Consider the following 22,458-nt stretch of genomic DNA (forward strand, 5'->3'; position numbering starts at 1 on the left):
TTCCATTATTTCCCCATCTATTAAATATGCCATGAAGTGATGGGACTGGATGCCATGATCTTAGTTTTTTGAATGTTGAGTTTTAAGCCAAATTTTTCACTCTCCTCTCTCACTTTCATCAAGAGGCTCTCTAGTTCCTCTTTGCTTTCTACCATAAGGGTGAGTAGCCTCTTCCAATTACTATTTAATTTCAGTTAAGAGGCCTGTGTATGTAAGAAATGCTTGCTACTGCTCAGAGCTTGCTACCACTGAAACAGCTGCTCAAGTGAGCACCTGATCTGAGAAAGATACTCAACTAAGTTCTATGGGAGATTTGAGGATGAATAATATAAAGGACATTATGCTAATATTTGAAAGAAGATTTTAAAAATGGGCTGTATGAGAGTAATCAAAGGTGGCTAACCAAAGAAATGAGAAGGGAATATTTTTTTAATTAAAAAAATATATTTTTAACTGAAAAATACTAACTTTTTTGAAAATAAAGGTTCCCCAACCGCCCTGAAGTATTTTCAGTTTTTTCATTAAGAGGAATGATAAGATGTGAAAGCTGAAAAGCATCTTTCATCTAGCTTAACTATATTTTTTTTTTAACTAACAAAATTTTGTGACCCAAAAAGTCATAGTGACTTAATCAGAAGAACAGAGTCAAGAGTTTAAAGAGCTATGAATGGGGTTGAGCGGGAAGGGAAGAGAAGAGAGAGAGAATTGTAACTAGAACCCTTGCTATAGATTTCCAATGGCCACATCACTTTCTTAGCCAAGAGCACCTTCAATAAAAATATAAATCTATTAATCCCATTTTTCTTATTTCAAATTTTGTTTTGTGTTCACTACTGATTTTCATTTAGAAATGGCAACTAGGAGAGGCTTCTATTGACAGATACACAAACTATATATAAACTGCACTCATTTCACATGCTAGTATGGTTATGTTCAAAACTCTTCAAGCTAGGCTTCCGTAGTACATAAACTGAGAACTTCCAGATGTACAAGCTGGATTTAGAAAAGGCAGAGGAACCAGAGACCAAATTGCCAACATCTGCTGGATCACAGAAAAAGCAAGAGAATTCCCCCCCAAAAATCTGCTTCGTTAACTACGTTAAAGTCTCTGTGTGGATCACAACAAACTGTGGAAAATTCTTAAAGAGATAGGAATACCAGACCACCTTACCTGCCTCCTGAGAAATCTCTGTGCGTGACAAGAAGCAACAGTTAGAATGGAACATGGAACAACAGACTGGTTCAAAACTGGGAACAGAGTATGTCAAGGCTGTATATTGTCACCATGTTTATTTAACTTCTATGCAGGATACATTATGAGAAATGCCAAGCTGGATGAAGCACAAGTTGGAATCAAGATTGCTGGGAGAAATATTAATAACCTCAGATATGTAGATGATACCACCCTTATGGCAGAAAGCGAAGAAGAACTAAAGAGCCTCTTGATAAAGGTGAAAGAGGAGGGTGAAAAATTTGGCTTAAAACTCAACATTCAAAAAAACGAAGATCATGGCATCTAGTCTTATCACTTCATGCCAAATAGATGGGGAAAAAGTGGCAACAGCGACAAGTTTTATTTTCTTGGGTTCCAAAATCACTGTGGACGGTGACATGAAATTAAAAGATGCCTGCTCCTTGCAGAAAAGTTATGACAAACCTAGATAGCACACTAAAAAGCAGAGACATCACTTTGCCAACAAAGGCCCACAGAGTCACAACTATGGTTTTTCCAGTAGTCATGTACGGATGTAAGAGCTGGACCATAAAGAAGGCTGAGCGCTGAAGAATTGATGTTTTTGAACTGTGGTGTTGGAGAAGACTCTTGAGAGGCCCGTGGACAGCCCGGAGATCAAAACAGTCAATCCTAAAGGAAATCAATTCTGAATATTCAATGGAAGAACTAATGCTGAAGCTCTAATACTTTGGTCACTTGATGTGAACAGCCACCCATTGAAAAAGACTCTGATGCTGGGAAAGACTGAGGATGGGGGAGAGGTGGGTGACAGAGGACGAGGTGATTGGGTGGCATCAATGACTCAATGGACATAAGTCTGAGCAAACTCCAGGAGATAGTGAAGGACAGGGAAACCTGGCGTGCTGCGGTCCATGGGTCATAAAGAGCTGGACATGACTTAGAGACTGAACAACAAGAAAAATATAAAACAGATAAGCAACAAGGATTTACTGGATGACACACAGAACAATACTTAGTATCTTGTAATACCTCTAATGGAAAACATTCTGAAAAAACTGTCCTTTTTAACTGAATCATTCTGCTGTACATCTGAAACCAACACAATATTGTACTTCAACTATACTTCCTGACTATGTGTTTTCTGTGAGGAGAGGTAAATAGTACACATGCCTGCTCTGAGGCCAGTGCTTAGTCGCTCAGTTGTGTCCGACTCTTTGAGACCCCATGGACAGCACCCCACCAGACTCCTCAGTCCATGGGGATTCTCCAGGCAAGAATACTGGAGTGGGTTGCCAGGCCCTCCTCCAGGGGATCTTCCCAACCCAGGCTTTGGACTCAGGTCTCCCACATTGCAGGCGGATTCTTTACCGACTGAGCCACCAGGGAAGCTTGGGGAAAAGTCATGAACTGAGAGCAGGAAGATAATGTTGAGGCTCATGACTTTCCCTTACCCTGGGACCAAAATTCCTGAACTAACATATGTTCTCTCATCTTACAGTGGTAACAATACCACCTGTTCAAAATAATCCTATGAAGAATAAATAGTATGATGTCTTTAAAGCTGTGTTCCTCAAAAAAAAAAAAACAGCCACTGAGATCTGCTTCTGAGCTCCCGAAGCACACTTTAAATCTGATGATGAAACTGCTGCATCCCACATGAGAGTATATTATCAAAGAACAGCTACTGAGTCCTATGCTTTAGTCTAGACATTACAAGAAGTATATTACATGAGGACACTATCCAAATATGCAAGTAGCCCCATCCAAATATCCAAGTAGCCCCTTCACCCAAAAATGAAGAGAAGAAACTAAGCGTGTATACCAATGAGTTACTTCAGACGCTGAGACAGTAACTTTTTAATAAATGACAGACACAAATGTTTTAAGTCTGTTGTCCTTGAATGATACATTCATATATGTAAAAACGTTCTACTGTAAATCAAGTGTGTTTAAACACAAAGAAAGAGATGGGACTTGTTTTATATTTACTTTTCAACAACAACAACGAACACCTGTATTATTAAGAGTAAACTAGGCTGCAGACTATAGTGTCAAATAGAGCCCAAGTTTGAGTGACTCACATCCATATAACAATGCAGTGCAGAGTTCAGGGAAGCAGGGGGCCTCTCCTCCACAGTCATGACCATGTAGGCTGATGGCTACTCTGCCATATCAACACATTTTACATTGTGTTTTCCAGATCACTCTTTACATAGCCAGTAACACAGAAAGAGCTTTGGATCAGTCAGGGTTCAGTCAAGGAAAAAAAAATAAAATAAAATAACCACTCCATGTCCTCCAAATATAAAGGTATTTAACACAGGAATTAGAAGCAGCTTAGAATGTCATATAGAAGTGCATAAGAAATTATGGTTAAGAAAAGCAGCCACCAACAAATTCAGAGCAGGGGATTCTCAAGAGCTCATCTGGAAGCTCTTAAACTTCTTGAAGGCTTCCACCAAGTATCTTTCTTGGTCTGTAAGAGCTAAGTAACCAGTGATGGGTTAAAAAACATGCCCCCTCCCACCCCTGCAAGATTTTCACATCCTAAGTCCCAGAAATTTGAAGCATGTAGTAAATGGAACTGAGCAGATGTGATTTAGAATCTTGAAATAAACAAGGTTCCACTGTATAGCACAGGGAACTAATTCAATTTCCTGAGATAAATCATAATGAAAAGAATATAATAATGTGTATGTATATATACATATGTGTGTATACTATACATAAATATATATATATATATATATATATATATATATATATATATATCTGTATATACTTAACTGAACCACTCTGCTCTACAGCGGAAATTAACACAACATTGTAAATCAACTACACTTCAATTATTCAAAAAAAAAATCTTGAAATGCAGAGATATCCTACATTAGCTGAGTGGGTCCAATATAATCATTAGGGTTTTATGAGGAGGAGGCAAGAGGATCACTCAGTATAAGATGTGAAGATGCAAGCATGAGGTTGGAATGATGCAACTGAAGAATTATAAAGTATTCAAACAGCCTTCATAAGTTGAAAAACACAAGGAACTTGATTCTCCCTTCAGCTTCCCGAAGGAACTCAATTCTTACCACTTGACTTGAGTCCAATGAGACTGATTTTGAATTTCTGAACTCCAGAACTCTAAGATAATAAAATCAGGCAGTAAGTTTGTGATAATTTGATACAGTAAAATAGGAAATGAATACATGCGGTCATCCTGGACTTTCCTGCACAATACTTCAAACCTTACATTTGTCCTCGAACCTGCCTCAATTACTTCTGAAGAACAGTGGTCTCACTCCCTTTCTACCTTCCAAATCTGGAGGAAAACTAACACAGACTCTCAAAGGAAGACTGTGATACAATCATGATGAGTCTTCCAAACAGGGTAGTGGATGATCAGCACAAGGTAAAGGGCCATCTTTATGGGCAGGCTACAGATGGCACTTATCACTTCCATTCACTTTCCATTAATCATGACTTGGTCACATGGCCCTAAATAAATGTAAAGGAGGCTGGGAAATGCAGTCCAGCTTGTGTCTATGAAGAAGGAAAAACTGATATGGTAAACAGCTCTGGCATACCAAAGAATTTTTTAAAAACCGTAATAAAATTTGATAAAAATATGAAAGCCATAGCAGGAAACCAAGATGACAAGTAGTTCTCTAAAAACTGTTGACAACAATGTCAGATACATGCACAAATAAGAGCTGCTATTACAGAGACATACATATCTTTATAGTATAAGATAATACCATATAAATTGTCCACTTTATTAAGGCATTATTTTGAAATCCTACACTGGTCAGACTTAGTTATAATAAAGTAGACATGGATTATTCCATAGTTTACTTTTTGCTAATACCAGTTAGCAGCTAGTATGAATATTTCAAATGAGATGAGAAGTCACTTTATTTTTTATTTTAGCTGATACAGAAATGTTAATTCAAAAAACAGCATGACTATCCTAACTCAGGTTATTTCCCCAAAGTTCTCTATAATATTAGTAAGTGCAATTTAGAAATGCAGGGTCCCTTGCTATGAGGCTTACCAAGATACATAAAGTATCTGTCATAAAAATGGGAAAATTCTGAATTTAATTTTTCTATTTTGAGATCACAAGTAAGTAGAGGAATGGTAATTATCCTATAATGGGGTGGGTGGGAGGGAAACATTTCTATACAGCACTGAAAGGGAAGAAATTTTATTTTTAAAATATATTCCACTAAACAATTATGTCAGAGAGATTGAAAATTTCTTTTGAATTTTAATGTTTAATTTTAATTGTAAGTTTCCCAAGTGAAAAAGAAAATAAAAAGTCTATTACTCTTTAAACTTATTTACCAGCTTAACTGGCATTCTGAGGTTGCAAGACACATGATCTGTTTAAAATAATTCTCATCATTTCCAACTACTTATTTCTGTGAATAACTATTCTCTCCGAACTATGCAATTTCAGAACTACGAGTTTTAGAATCACTAGGAGGATGGTTTCACTCTTTCCTCAGAGGTTTCAGCTTGTCCCTGTTCTTCCCACCAAGCAGGCCCCACCACTGCATGAGGTCAAATCTGTGTGACAAGGACAGATACATGCATACACACACATGCATGTTCATCTTCCTGCACTCCTGCTCATCTGACTGAACTGATACTTCAATTTTATCACTGCAACTTTATAGCCTTACTAAAAATCTTTTATTAAATAATGCTGTCCTATACACTGACTATCATAACTGTCTATGCTGATTTTGTAAGCCACCACTTAAAAGTACAGAATAATCTAAAAGTGCAAGCTCACCTAGTTTAGTAGGCAGAATTCTAAAATAATCCCCAGAGACCCATAACGTTATATAATTCCCTCCCCATGAGTGTGGACAAGACTTGTGAATGTGATGGACTAGCACTTCTGTAATTACGTTACCTTATACAGCAAGCATGTGCTGATGTAAAGTCAGTTAATTCTGAGTGACTCACAAGGGAGATTATACTGAGTGGTCCTGACCAAATTAGATGAGCACTGTGGAAGAAAGTTAAGAGTCAGAGAGGCGAGCCTACTGGCCTGGAAGAAAGCAAATGGCCATGTTTTAAACTGCCCATGGAGAGAGCCACATGGCTAAGAACCAGAGGGTGGCCTCCAACAGTGGAGAGAACATAGCCAGCAAGAAAATACACAATCAGGTTCTACAACTTCAAGAACTGAAATCTACCAACAACTTGAGTGAGTTAAGAAGAAGCTCTTGAGCTCATGATGAGAAAACAGCCTGGCTACACCTGAATGTCAGCCTGGCAGCCTCTTAGCAGAGAATCCAGATCTCTTACCTGTACAAACTATGGGAGAAAAAAAAAAATGGGTGTCAGTTTTAGTCACTAAAATCTGTGGTCATCTGCTATGCATCAACAGAAAACTAATACAGTCACAAACCACCTTTGTATTAACAACCCATTTCTGAATGCTCCTAGGGACTATTCATCTTAAGAGGAGGAGATAAGTGTGATGGAAAGATACACTGCAAAGCAGCTCTATTATGACAGCACACTTCCTAAGATTATTTCAGTAATAGAAAGAGACACATTATATACAAACAACAAATGATAACATCTCGGAAGAAAAGAAACAAGAGGAAACAGTGACTGCTATATCATCACACTACTCAACCCCCCATGATAATTCTGTAAGAATACCCTGGTTGAAACAAAATGCTGGGGATGGTTTTTATCTCCAAAATCTCTGAAGACTCCTGCTCAGTTATCATTGCAGCTGTTTTTCCATTTCTTTCTTAGGTCTGAAAGCTGACTTAAAATCAATTCTTACCTCTTTTTATGAATCGTTTTGATCATCTATATCCAGAAATCAATTATTATTGATGCATTTTAAATCAGAGACCTATGAATGAGTATGAATTCATATTGGCTTATATCTCATAAAATGATCCAGAGCTAAAACAGTCTGTAAGAAATTTAGCTAGATTCAATACTGTTACACAAAGGGCCGCAATATGTAAAAGATCAAATGTTGCCAGATTTCTACAAGATCATTTAAGCAGAAGCAATATTCCATACATCCATGAAATACTGCAGGCATGAAAAAATTTATCTGATACATAAAAATGCTGTAACATCAGGAAATTGGTTTCAGACCTTGGAAGTATGATATGGAGGAAATGAAGGTTACTGTTAACTGCCTAACAATTTCTCATTTTAAAACTGCAATACTGCCACCTAATCAAAGAAAATGCTTACATAAAATTTTCAAGATCACAACTGATTCCTTACATTTTTTGTAACTACAGTGAGTATTCCCCTAGTCTCTTAGCTAGATCCCCTGCTGCTGCTGCTAAGTCACTTCAGGCGTGTCCGACTCTGTGTGACCCCACAGACGGCAGCCCATCGGGCTCCCCCATCCCTGGGATTCTCCAGGCAAGAACACTGGAGTGGGTTGCCATTTTCTTCTCCAATGCTAGATCCTCTAGAGCTACTAATATGGAAACCTTTCACTGTCCTTAACTTTGCGACCCCATGGACTGTAGCCTGCTAGGCTCTTCTGTCCTTGGGGATTCTCCAGGCAAGAATACTGAAATGGGTTGCCATGCCCTCCTCCAGGGGGGGAGAAGATCTTCCCAACCCATGGTTCAAACCCAGGTCTCCCTTATTGCAGGCAGATTCCTTACCACCTGAGCCACCAGGGAAGCTGTGTGTTCACATAAAAACCCCTGCTCTTGTATGAATCAGACCTTCAAAACCTCAAGTTCTCCGTCTTGTTCAGTCACTGTCATCTACAGAACTCTTAGCCACTACCCTTCATCTTTCTTTTACTCTGAGTATTGAATAAAGTCCACATAAACAATCTTACCTCCTGGCCTTTCAGTTCCTTATCCTCATCACTTCCAATAACTAACCTCAAGTCCAGCCCTTACGAGCAGGGTCTTGTGTGGTACTATTTCACCTCCGCAATGATAAACTGATATAACCCACTAATGACAAAAAACAACTCCCAGTCCCCTCACTCTGGTTTCCCCTACAACATTCCAACCCTCCACTATCACTGGGGCCTTGCTTCTTTGCCCTCTCAGCATGGACAGTCTTTTATCTTTCAAGTTACTCACTCCACAACATGTCTATTAACTCCCCTTGCCACTCCTTCCATCTCCCACCTGAAACCTCCATCCTGAAGCAATCCAACTGCCTACACTTCTTGTCCCTGCAGTTTCCCTTCTAGGTCAGCTAGAGGGAAAGAAAATCAATTAAGGATTATACAAAACTCATGATTTCTCAAATTATCTGACCCTTCCTATGATTTAACAGTGCTTCTTTGTTTTCCTATTCTGTGTAAAGTGGGTAATTCTAGGCAAATTACCTGATGCCTATTCTAGCTACTTAAGACTAGTCACTGTCCTAGACAATTTATTCCTCCTTTTCAGTTCACCTTCCATTTCATAGATGAAACAGTCTAGGACACCAAAGGAACAAATGTGCCTGCAACTGTACCCCTTCTTTCACCCCCTTCTCTCATCAAAAGGTAAGAGAGGTCAATACTCCTTGTAACAATCTAAACAGCTTGTATTACAGAGCACCACCTGCTACAATCTCAGCATTTAAAAAATAAAGGTGGATTTCGCCAACTTATGGGCTGGCAGGGAGACTGTGCTCACCCTCTTCACATGAGGACCCAGATGATAAGAGTATCCACCACATCAAACATTCCCAGTCCCCTGCCAGAAAGAAAAAGACAACGATGGAGCATGTAGTGACTCTTGGAGCCTCTGCCTGTCACGGACACATGACACGTCTGCTCAGATCTCACGAGCCGAAGACAGTCATGTGGCCAAGCCCGAGTTCACAGGAGTGGGAAACTGCAATCCCATCATGGGCATGGAAGAAAACCCAACACTATCTGTAGGTCTGAGAGCTACCACAGCGCTGTGTGAAGCTAACCCCATCCGATGGTCTCCAGCTCCCACTCCTCCCCCTGCCCTCTCACCACCTAGCTCTGCATGGGTTACCTTCTCTCTTCACGTCAGCCTCTTCTCCAGCTCCCACCCACTTAACTCTCCATCCTTCCCCAGAGGAAGTGGCCTGATCAGAGGTGCTGGCTGTCTCCGCTTCCTCTTGACCCACTCAGCGACTCACTCTCCCTTCCAGGTGCCGTCCGGCACTGCAGTTAAACGGCTCTGGCTAAATCCAAAGGACTCTTACTAGTTTTTGTTTAGCCTGTCACCATTCGTTTCCACTGACCCCTCTCTTGCTGGAACATTCTTCTTCCGTGCCCCGCCTCTGCTGGGTTTCTTCCTAGCTCCCTGGTGGCGCAGCCGTGGTCTCGTCTGCCTTCTGGAGGACAGTGACGCACTGGTGTCCCGGAGGGTCTGCCTTCGCCCTGTTCTCACTCCACGTGCTCTGGCAGGGTGATCTTTAACCACCACCAAACATTCAAGTCCCACTGATGCTAATGATTTCCAAAGCCATTTCATCTTCAGCCCAGATCCAAGGTCTGTATTCATACATTCTACCACCTCTCAAACACCTCAGTTTAGATTTCGCCCGTGTACTGCACACAGTCTTAGAAGGAACATTATCTTCCTTTCCAAAATCTCATCTTTCTCTTGTTTCCCATTTCAGTAAATAGAATTTCTGTTTTACCAAGAAAAGGAGTCCTTATTCTTGCCTCCATTTCTTCATCCCACACGCAATCGATCACCAACAGCTGCCAAGTCAGGCTCCCAGAGCTCAGAAATCCAGTGACCACTCTGTATTCTCACTGCCACAACCTGCAACGAGTCATTGCCACCTCCATGCCCACTCCTGCCAGAGCCTCTTAAGCAGATTGCTGCTGTTCCTCCAGTTTCACATTCCCACCTATGCTGATTACCACAGCATGGCCAGAACAATGCTCTAAAATGTGAGCCTCATCCTCAACTCCAAGATAAACCTTTCAATTCCTCCCACTGACTTCAAGGTCAAGGCTCACAGGGGCCCTTGGGATTTTACTCCAGCTTCCATTCCAGCTCAAGCCCTGTCAACCCCAACCCACCCTCTGCATTCTAAACCAAGCCATGTGGACCTACTTTGACCTCCCTAAATTTGTTGTGCTTTTTCATACTTCTGGATCTTCACAGTACTAGTTCTTCTTCTTAGAACATTCCTTCCTTCATTAAACCATTTCCTATGTCTACCTTTCATCCTAAAGGAAATCAACCCTGAATATTCATTGGAAGGACTGAAGCTGAAGCTTCAGTACTTTGGCCACCTGATGCAAAGTGCCAACTCACTAGAAAAGACCGTGATGCTGGGACAGAATGAGGGCAAAAGGAGAAGGGAGCAGCAGAGGATGAGATGGCTGGACAGCATTATCGACTCAATGCATATGACTCTGAACAAACTCGGGGAGATTGTGGAGGACAGAAGAGCCTAGTGTGCTGCAGCCCATGGGGTCAAAAAGACTTGGACATGACTTAGTGACTGAACAACAACAAATGTGGACGTTCAGTTTTCAGCTGACCCCATGTGCTAACCTAACACCATGGCACCCATCAGTTTCCAGGTTATTCATTTCCCACACCACATTATAAATTACTGTTTTCCTGTCTGAATCTCCTTTTAGGCTAGGAGCAATAGAAAATGTCAGGACAGTGGCTGTCTTATTCGCTACTTTACCTCCAAAATACAGCATGATATCTGACGTGCAGTATTCATCAACAGATGTTTGTTGGAAAATGCAACAATAGATCGCATTTTAGAAAAATGTCAGTGACATGGCCCTTTACTCAGTAATGTGTGCCATCTTTTAGGGAGACAACACTCAAATAAACTTATTTTCTATCACTTACTTCAATTATATCTATTTAAAATAATCCAAAAGGACATAATGTGAAAAAAAATTACATTATTTAAGAAATCAACAGCCAAAAGGACAATCACAAAATTTAAAAGACTCCTCTACTTAGGACTTCTGTTATGATTATGATTACTTATAGACAAGTAAGATTAGGAACTCCCCACAATAAAGAAGTTTATATTTTGGTAAGATATGAGTAAAATAATACAGAAAGGCTCCCTGGGATCATCTACTATGACATGAAGGAATCCTGTGAAAATGCAAAAACAAAAAAAAATGGGCTGTAATCTATGTAAAAATGCTACAGAGCTAACCTAACTTTACAAAGGAAAACACCACTGTTTCCTTCACCAATTCCTTTTTAGATAATGAAGTATGTTCTTTCTGTTCTGTTAATATATCTCTCTAACCCTAGAGACTGGTGCTAATGACGGTACTCAGAAAACTGACTACTTCTTTTAAGGTTTCTACCATGAATTACTACAGAAATAGTAACTACACCATATTGAAAACTAGAGCGGTGTACAGAAATAGCTTATTATTTTAATTTGTGGCTTTGCAGATTATATATTTGAAATGGGAAAAGATAAGGCAAGTGTAAATCTAATTGCTATTTGACAGTCAAATAAAAAGAACTTAAATAGCTCTGCCATCATCAGTTTTAGTTATCCTCTATGGATCATACACCTCAAACTGTTGAAAACTAGTATTAGTAAAGGCTCTTTATGATAAGGACATTGTATTCAAATCAGAGCAGAACTTTTACTAAGATTCAACCTCTAAGACAAAATTACTTTTGATATTTAGCAAAACTACCATAAATCATTCTAATACCATATTTCATATAATTTTACCATCTAAAAAGGATCTAAGCAAATGTTTAATCCAACAGCTTTTAACTTTTTAAAAATCTAATAAACAGGACAGATGCTCATGCCAGAAAAATCCATTTATGATATAAATGAAAAATGTTTATAATTTCAGAGGGCCAATGGGAAGCTTTTCCTATTTAACCTAGATTCAGACATCCTGATCTTTTTCAATGTTCTCATTTTACAACTGAACTGATGTTTCAAAAGGTTAAGTGCCTTGCCCAAGAGCACAGAGTTTATATCAAAGAAACTGGAACCCACAATTCATTTTCTAGAACTAACTTTTATTAAACCCTTAACCTTTTGTAAAGTTCACATTTCATTTCCTCTTCAAACCAACTTCAAGCTCTAATTTATAAAGAAGGAAACTGTGGTCTAAATAATTTGCAAAGATAAACAATGTAGCTAGAATTCACATTATGGGCTTTTCACATTTTCATTCCACTTTATAAGACAACCAAACAGTAAAATAAGAAGAAAAGACAATGAGAAAGCAAATGATCAAACCAAGTTATACACGGTTTCACAGATTTTCAATTAAAGGCCAAAGAAAGGTGACAACTAAAATCAATAGCAAAAAAACAGAGGTGATAGTGGCATTCAAATAATCTCTGCTATCTGTCATTCTGCTACAAAGCCATGTGTAAAGTCAAGTTGCACAAGTCAAGGCTGACAGAACTTTCAAAAAAGGAAAGAAGAGTGACGTCAGCATCATGTCAGCATGAGACGACCTTCATTTTTATCCTTCCCACCCCTCAACAACAAAAATTCAGCATCCACTGAAAAACAGAAGTACCTCTGTAGGAGCTGCGGAATCCAGAAACCCAAACTGAGCTGACTGGTGGAGCACTATCTCTGTCAGAGCGAACATTCAAAGTTTGGAAAAGGAGAGCATTTACTCACGTGTGCAGATATCAACGTAAGGAACCAAGGATCATAAAAATTCAGGTAAATATGACACCACCAAAGGAGACTAATAATGCTTTGATAAAGGTTACTAAAAACGTGCAGATCTAAGAACTGTCAGACAAACTTCTTAAAGAAGTTTATTGACCTACAAGAACATGCAGACAAATGAGATTAGGAACACAATGCTTCAACAAAATGAGAAGATCAACAACAAAAAAATAATAGAAATAAAAAACTAGAAATCCCAGAGTACAAAAATACAATACCTGATCAGAAGAACTCAACAGAGTTTCAAAACCAGACTCAACTACAGAAAAGAAAGAATCAGGACAACTGAAATCATCCAGTCAGAGAAGCAAAAGATTGAAGAAAGCCTACAGGAATTATGGGACACAATCAAAGGAACAATGCTTGCATTATAGGAATTCCAGAAGGAGAAGAGAAAGAAAAGGGGACAGAAAGTATATTTAATGCAACAGAAGAAAATCTGAAGAGGAAAATAAGACCTCCAGTTCTAAGACGTACAAAGCATGCTAAATGTTATAGCCAAATAGGGCTTCCCAAGTGGCACAGTGGTATAGCATCCAATTGCCAATGCAGGAGATGCAAGTTCGATCCCTGGGCCAGGAAGGTCCTCTGAAGTAGGAAACGCAACCCATTTCAGTACTCTTGCCTAGACAATTTCACGGACAGAGGAGCCTGGCAGGCTACAGCCCGTGGGTTTGCCAAGAGTTGTACACAACTGAGTGCGTACACGGACACACATATACAGGGCTACACTGAGACACATCACATGCTGTAACAAGTCAAATAGGAAAAGTAACCATGATAAAATGGTTACTGCATTAAAGAAAGTAATGATGACATTCTCAGCACCCAATTTAGTAGCAGAATCTGTCACATAAGAAAATATTCATGAAAAATTATGCACATCAAATGTCTTTAAAAGTTTCTTTTGAAATGCCAAATCAATTTATGCAACTCATGAAAATTCACTTTGAAAACATAAAACCAACCACACAGAACATCCTAGGAATGCATTCACTAATATAAGCACCAAAGCTAGCAACTCATTAAGCACTTACCTTCCAGGCACTATGCTAAATACTTTAGAGGATTATCTCATGAAAGGTCACAACTCTATAGCAGGGACTAACAGACACTCTCTACTTTTCATAAAAAGAAATTGAAGCTTAGAGAGATTAACTAATTTGACCAAAGTAACCTTACTAAGCATCTACCAAGTACAAGGCACTATGTCTGAATATGGAAGACAGAAATATAAAAACAAACCTACAACCCTTCTTCTCAAAGGACTTGTAGAATGAAAGGAATTGCAGACAGCAGGCAGTAATTCACCCAAGAGCCAAACAGAAGCACACAGACAATCCACGTGAGCACAGGGCGCATGTGTGCTCAGCCCCTTCAGTTGTGTCCGACTCTGAGACACCACGCGACCCCACCACGACTGCAGTCCGCCAGGCTCCTCTGCCCAGGGGATTCTCCAGGCAAGAATATTGTAATGGGTTGCCATGCCTTCCTTCAGGGAATCTTTCCGCCCCAGAGATCAAGCCCATGTCTCCTGCGTTGCAGGCAGATTCTTTACCCACTGAAGCCACCTGGAAAGCACAAGGTAGGAATTCCTGATTCTAAATGGAGAGGAAGGAGTAACCTGTTTGAGTTAACCCGAAAGAGAAGCATGTACCAGTGGTGAGATCTAAAACAGAAGACTTAGAAAAAGTCTCACTCAGGAAAAGCACTCAACAGCATGAAAAGAACACTGAGTCCATTTTCCTGGCATTTAAAACAGTACTCTTCTGAGACAGCACTGGTTAGAAAAGTCCCAGGGGACATCTTCGGCTGGCGTGAAGGAAGAGGTGGCAAAAAAATCATGAGTAAAGGTCTGAAACCGAGTAAAATGTGACCTGATTTCGGACTCTGGCAAACAGATGTGTGAAGATGCTTTACTTCATGTTAGAGGTTGTAGGAGGCACCACTTGGGAATGAAAGAGGAATAGAAACTTCCATACTTTCTGAATTCATATAGGTTGACTTTAGGATCCCCTTAACCTAAGTTCCTTTATTTAAACAACTCGCTAAAGAAAATGATGGCCTAAGTTTATAAATTATGATCTCAAAGGGGTCAACTCTAAGTATCATTAAAGTTCATTAAAGATCAGTTACAAAAAGACAGGAGATAATAGTGTAATCAAAATAAAAAAGAGGGGAGAGGCAGAAACAAGGAAGGCATAACTAAGCATGGGGATAGGGAAACACAACCCTGGTGGCAGGAAAACTCTTTCTCGTCCCAGCTGTTATCTAGCCTGAAATCAGACTTTCCTGCTTTATCATTCTACAACGCAGTGTTTAAATACTCCTCGCCCCCCACACCCACACACACACACATTCAGTGACTATCCTCTTGATGATGTGGAGTCCACTGGGCATCAAACCCATGACTCAGGCAGCTCTCAGTAGGAAGCCAAGCTGAACGACAGGGCCAGTATGATTCTGTTACACCTTGACTCGGTCATTCTTTCTCCCCGTAAAGGCTCCAAAAGAAAAAAAAAAAAAAAAAAGTATAGGAAAGAAGAGCAGGACACAGCAAAGCCACTCCACTTTCATGAGTATGAGAAAAATCTTTTATTCCCTTTGAAAGATTCCACTGTAAAAAAAAAAAAAAACCAATCAACACTACATAAAACCAGGTCTTTGAGAAAGGTCCCTGTTTTTCTGCTTAATCTTAACTCAAACGTTAACTTACAGCTTATTAAAATATGATCTTTTTTAAAATAAAATTACAAATCTTCCTGGATTTTATTTCACATATGTTTAAGCTACATATCAACCTATCACATATGCAAAAGCAAAAAGGATAAGAAATTTTTTAAAACATTCACATAGAAAGCAGCATACAGCAAATATAGCTCAGGTATACTGACTCTCTTTTACTCTTCTTGGGCTAATAGCTTTAAAGGCACATAACAAATTTATGCCCAATTTTTTTCTTATCATCTTTTGGACATAATTTTTGGAAAGAGAATTTCACTTCATACAATAAAAATGAAATTATTTCAATAAAAGGAATACATGAATATTCACTTCAAAGACAAACACAAACTTCTAATATTGACCACTGATATTCAAAGATTGGCAATGACTATATATCTAATGGTCCTTCACTAATATTTAATAACTAACTCATATAGCAAAGTAATTGTTAGGTGACTAAAACATAGTGTAGAAAGAGTTCTTTGGAGTAAGGCTGTAAACTTACAAGTTGTACAGTCACGTATAAAATTCTTAATGCAAGATGACCTTCCTCAGTAGAACGCTTTCAAATACAAAAAAATCAGAAAATTCAATTTGAAATGTAAACAATAAGGGCTTCCAGGCACGCCAGTGGTAAAGACCCCACCTGTCAATTCAGGAGACATAAGAGAAGCTGCTTCAATCCCTCTAGGAAAGATCCCCTGGAGGAGGGCATGGCAACCCAGTCCAGTACTTTTGCCTGAAGAATCCCATGGACAGAAGAGCCTGGCAGGCTACAGCCCATAGACACAACTGAAGTGACTTAGCACAAACAATAAGAAAACTTGTTAACTCAAAAAGGAGTCCACAGTTGAAGCAATTCCAAGGCTAGTTAAGTCATGCCATCAAGTACCCCTGTTCTTTCCTCTTTTCTACTCTGCCATCAAGAACTTACTGGTTTTGACCTCAGGCTTGTATTTTCGTGGTTCAAGATGAGTTCAACAACTCAACCATCACATCCTGATACACACATCCAAAGACAGGAAGAGAGAATGAACCCCACCCCAATTTGGGTCCTTTATAAAGAAGGAGGAAACTTCCAAAAACCCTACAGAATTGTATCATGTGCTCACTCCTAAACCAATAATCAGAAAGGTACTGGATAATCGTGATAATCTTTGACGAATGAAAATGACTGCTTGGGGCTTGGGATAGTCGCAATTTCTCCTATTACTTAAATCAAACCAAGGAATACTGTTAACAAGGACAAAGGTAAGGCAAACTGTCACAACCACCAAGATATTGTGAAGATTATAAATGATTTAAGTGAAATGCCTGGCATTACATCTTCTACACTGACTTTTTTTTCATTTCCTGATATAATTTAAGCCTTAATTCTAATTCCCAAGTTTGTTACATTCACTAAACTACAGGAAGGCTTCTCATTCAATTTAATATTTAATATGAGTAGTAAGCAGAGTTCACAATTTGTAATCAATTTTGTACCTTAAGTTTTACCACAAAAATCCTATGAACCAACTTTCCAGTGGTTTGCTTTCTTTCTGGGCAGAGAGGACACAATTTTTCCAAAACTTGAGTCAACTCATGTTGATAACAATATTAAGCCACCTCTAAAATACATATCTAAAATAAACAGACAACAGTTCCATTAAATAAAATCAACACCCCAATTTACCTATAGTGTGGTGCCACCCTTTTCATTAAAGGTAGCTGAGCTTTCATAGTAGCATTCAGGGGAAAGAAAACTTCCTTTTCAGTTTCAAACGTCAAAATATTAATAGGTATCTTCACATAAGCAACCAAAAATGTAGTAACCAAAAAAAAAAAGTAACAACAACAAAAAAAATGCAGTAACAATAAATATATTGAAAATACTTCCTTTCTTTCTTAACTTTTTTCAGTTCCTTAATGGCTTCAGGATTCTATGCTTCTAAGTTAGGACTTTTCATCACAGATTTGTGAAACATGCTGTAATGTAAACTCACTGTTGACACTGACCTTTTTCCTTTTGACATTAAACCGAAGGAGACAACCAGGCAAGTAGGTAGACAGACACCTATTACTACAACAACAACAAAAAAAGGATACTCTCTATTATTCTTAAAACTATTTTGAAGTTTCACTATTCAAACAAAGTATTTCTGTGTTTTACATCTCTATGTGTAGCATTTTGCAAGATGCTCTCCTTAAATCTATGTACAACTCTGCAAGAAATTATGTGAAGTCAGCCTTTGTGCACAGTGTGAAAAACATAAGAGCTACCAAGATATATATATATGCCAAGTGATTACTTAAAAATTAGGTTAAAATGTGTTCCCCATAAAAAAGCACTGTTAACAGCAATGAGAAAACAGATGGGCAGAGGGCAGGATGGACAGTTTCCTTTTAGATATGCTCAATTTGAAAAGCTGCAGAAATCTGGTCAATAGATAGGAAAAAAACTAGAGAGATCAACATAAATACTACCTATTTGGTCCACACATGTACATGTGCGCACGCACACACACATACACAGACACACACTGTTAGATGACAAATACACATCTGTTCATGATCTACCTGTCCTCTACCAGAAGAAAAGTTACTCTGACACTAAGCCCAAGGTAAATTTTCTGGTGGGATGAGATCATGTTGCTATTCAGTTGCTCGGTCATGTCCGACTCTTTGCGACCCCATGGACTGCAGCACATCAGGCTTCCCTGTCCTTCACCATCTCCCAGAGTTTGCTCAAATCCATGTCCACTGAGTGGATGATGTCATCCAACCATCTCATCCTCTGTCACCCACTTCTCCTGCCTTCAACCTTTCCCAGCATCAGGGCCTTTTCCAATGAGTGGGCTCTTCACATGGTCTAATACACCAATAAATCCTGGGGGCTACTTAAGGCAGTCACAGCCATACTGGTCACTCATATCCAAACTCACTATTGAAGGCAAAAGAAAACGTGCACAAGTAAATGTGGCAAAAAAAAAAAAAGTTAACAAACAACTGATGAATCTGTGCGTCAAGTTTCACACTGCTGTCCGTTCCGTCTCCATGTCTTCCACATGAAGAGAACACCTGGTCGCGACTGAACACGCAGGTGAGTATCTATGTACAGGAAACTATCCTGAAGCGCTCGTTGTGACAAAGTTACAGTCCTTTAAGTTACGGTCCTTTACGTCACCAGACAGTTCTTCACAGGTTTCTACATAACTTGCACGCACAGGTACTGACTGACTTTGTTCTACAGTTATCTTTTTAAGGATGTCTGTACAGCACACAACTTTGTGAGACAGGGTCCCTTCCAGAACAAACAGCAGGTTTGTCCACTTTCTAATTTAGTAAAGATGGTGTCTTCCTCTAGAGCTGAAGCCAAATAAGTTAACTGCCCATTACGAAAGATCTGGTTCCACAAGCTCAAGGTTCTCTTCTCCTCCAGAATTTACATTCCTGGTATCAGCTGGCCTGTGTCACTGGCACAAACGCTGATATTCTGGCAATTCTACTGCGGTAATAAACTGTCCAGCTGTGACCCAGGAGTCCTGTGCCTTCTGCCATTACCCATGAAACTGCAGCAGGCTAAACATTCATAGTTAGTGACAAGCAGTTTTTGCCATTCTAAGTAAGACCTGTCATTTCCAATTACTCTTTAAGGAGTTACCGTACACAAAATCTAATCTACATGACACGATAATCTGACATCACCATGACCGCTGTACATGTGGACAGATATCAATGTATAATTACTATACATTTCTTAAAGTTGTGCTCATATGTTTACAAGGTATTTCTTCCACCTAAGTTCTCTGCTTAAAGGTAAAATCGAAATCCACGGCTTAAGTTTCATCCTTTCTTTAGCATTTACTAAGACAGTAAAGTATTTCTGGGCTGTACCACTAAAAAGTAACCAGATACTGGGCACATACATCTTAATGTAAAATGTGCTTACAGAAATTATCTCAGAGGCAACTAATGTTACTTCTCTTAAAAAATATGAGTCACTCAATGCTTCATATTGCATGTTCATTGTTACCTACATGTTCCAGCCTGTTAGCTATTCATTTTCTTTGCAGAAAGTATAATACATATTATAGTTGTCCTTCAGTATCTGATGGAAAGACCCTGATGCTGAGAAAGATAGAGGGCAGGAGAATGGGATGACAGAGCATGAGATGGCTGGATGGCATCACCGACTCGATGGACATCAGTTTGAGCAAACTCCGGGAGTTGGTGATGGACAGAGAAGCCTGGCGTGCGACAGTCCAAGGGGTCACAAAGAGTCAGACACAACACGACTGAGCAACTGAACTGAACTGATCTGATGGAAATTAGTTCCATGATCCAGCAGATACCAAAATCTGAAACTACTGAAGCCCTTTATCCTACGAAATGGTGGGGGGACAGCTGACCCTTTGTGTCTGCAGATACAGGATCCACTGATATGAAGGGCTGATGGCAGCTACTTTTGATGGTGGCAAAGTCACTCAGACCACTGGAAATTACAGAATTTGAGCTCTTTTTATATAATTAGAAGAAGTCATTACAGATTGAAACAATTCTAAATGAAGCTGATTAAACAGTGTAAGAAGCAGAGAAACTGTCAAAATAATGGCAACCCATGAGGCACCAGAATGCAAATAATATACTACTAAGAAACTAAAGTCTCTCGCAAATCCATACCACTTAACATGAGGATTTAAAAATCAATTAACAAGACTGTACTCAATGTAACTAAGGAAATGGACTATAAAAATCTCTAGTTGATTTTCTTTCCCTATTCACTTATTTCTCTTGACTATATTCTTAAATAAAGAATATAAGAAAGCTAACTATATTTAGTGAGTGAAAACGTCATGAAGAAATAGATATATATAAATACAGACAGACACACACATAGCCATAAATATCAGCAATTGTTCCATGATATAAAAACCTCTTTTTGGGAAGTTCTCAAACAATTTAAGAGTTTGGAATTCCCAGTGTCTCAAAATAAGTAACAATTTATTTCATAAACCATAATTTAGTTATTACAAAGTCAGTTAACTTAGCAAAACAATTTTACATAATTTATATATTTTAGGATTTCATTATGTCTATGTCATTCTTCATTTAAATCAGGACATATAATTACAGCACCCAAATCACTGATCATGTTATGTGCACTGTACTAAACACTTTAAATATAGTTTTATTTAATCCCAACAACCCTGAAATGTATGTATTATGTCTGTATTTTTAAGAAACACAACTAAAATTCAGGAAGTTAAGTGATTTAATGTCAAATAATTAGGGTACAAACTGTAACCACACCATTCTACTAAAAAACCTATAATGGTAACTATTACTGTCATAAATGTGACTTCCTTAAAATCACCCAGGTCCAGTTTCTGATTCTAGGTTCAACTCTAGGTTTCCATTTGGATTCCCCAGCACAGAAGAAAACACCATCCATGCCAACTCAGATATTCTGGCACTTATGTTAGTAGTATTTATTGCAGTAAATTAAGTTCCGACTGTTATATTTTTCTGGTTCAATGGTGTCAAATCTCATACTGGGCATCAGGTTCTAATCTAAGCAAAAACCAACCAACCAACCAACCACATATGGTCAAAACAACACTGCAATAGCCCTAGAAAAATAAAACACTTGAGACTAATCACTTTCCAGTATTTCCAATAAAGAATGGGATTTCTTTCAGTATTTGAAGAGACCATAGTTTGTTTTTTAATTGAAGGATAATTGCTTTACAGAATCCTGTTTTCTGTCAAACCTCAGCATGACTCAGCCATAGGTATACATATATCCCCTCCCTCTTGAACCTCCCTCCCATCTCCCTCCCCATCCCACCCCTCTAGGTTGATACAGACCCCCTGTTTGAGTTCCCTGAGACATACAGCAAATTCCCGTTGGCTATCTATTTTACACATGGTAATGTAAGTTTCCATGTTACTCTTTCCTTACATCTCACCCTCTCCCTCCCCTATCCCCGCGTCCATAAGCCCGTTCTTTATGTCTGTTTCTCCATTGCTGCTCTGCAAATAAATTCTTCAGGACCATCTTTCTAGATTCCATATATATGCATTAGTATATGATATTTATCTTTCTCTCTCTGGCTTACTTCACTGTATAAAAGGCTCTAGGTTCATCCACCTCACTAGAACTGACTCAAAGCTGTTCCTGTTTATGGCTGAGTAATATTCCACTGTGTATGTGTACCACAACTTCTTTACCCGCTCATCTGTCAATGGACATCTAGGCTGCTTCCATGCTGTAGCTTTGTAAATAGTGCTGCAGTGAACATTGGGGTACATGTGTCTTTTTCAATTTCAGTTTCTTCAGGGTATATGCATGCCTAGGAGTGAGACTGCTTAGTCATATGTTGGTTTTATTCCTAGTTTTTTTAGGAAATCTCCATACTGTCTTCCCTAGTGGCTGGATCAATTTACATTCCCACTGACAGTGCAAAAGGGTTCCCTTTTCTCCACACCCTCTCCAGCATTTATTGTTTTCTAGACTTTGATGGTGAACATTCTGACCTGTGTGAGGTGATATCTCATTGTAGTTTTGATTTGCATTTCTCTGATGAGCGATATTAAGCATTTTTTCATGTATTTGTTAGCCATCTGTATGTCTTCTTTGGAGAAATGTCTGTTTAAGACCATAGTTTTATAACTGAGCATCAGAAAGAGAACTAGACTACGTTTCAGAAATATGCATGCTCATTTGGTAAAGCATTAAAATTTCAGCTATTTGTTATTTTGTTCTTTTCCTTAAATATGTATATTCTACAATATCACCATGTAGCACTATTAGACTCTTCTATTTAAGAGAAAGAAAAAGTTTTGGCAGAAATCCTTTTTTAATCCTTAACAAATTTCTCCAAAATACTACATTTTTA

General features: G+C 38.8%; 1 protein-coding gene across 5 annotated transcripts in view; it reads right to left on the reverse strand.

The window, feature by feature from the left end:
• TUSC3 (tumor suppressor candidate 3) overlaps positions 1–22,458 on the reverse strand; it is a 216,965-nt gene that overhangs the window by 192,287 nt on the left and 2,220 nt on the right. The window lies entirely within an intron of this gene.

This window comes from Muntiacus reevesi, chromosome 10 (assembly GCF_963930625.1).
Source record: "Muntiacus reevesi chromosome 10, mMunRee1.1, whole genome shotgun sequence".
Lineage (NCBI taxonomy): Eukaryota > Metazoa > Chordata > Mammalia > Artiodactyla > Cervidae > Muntiacus > Muntiacus reevesi.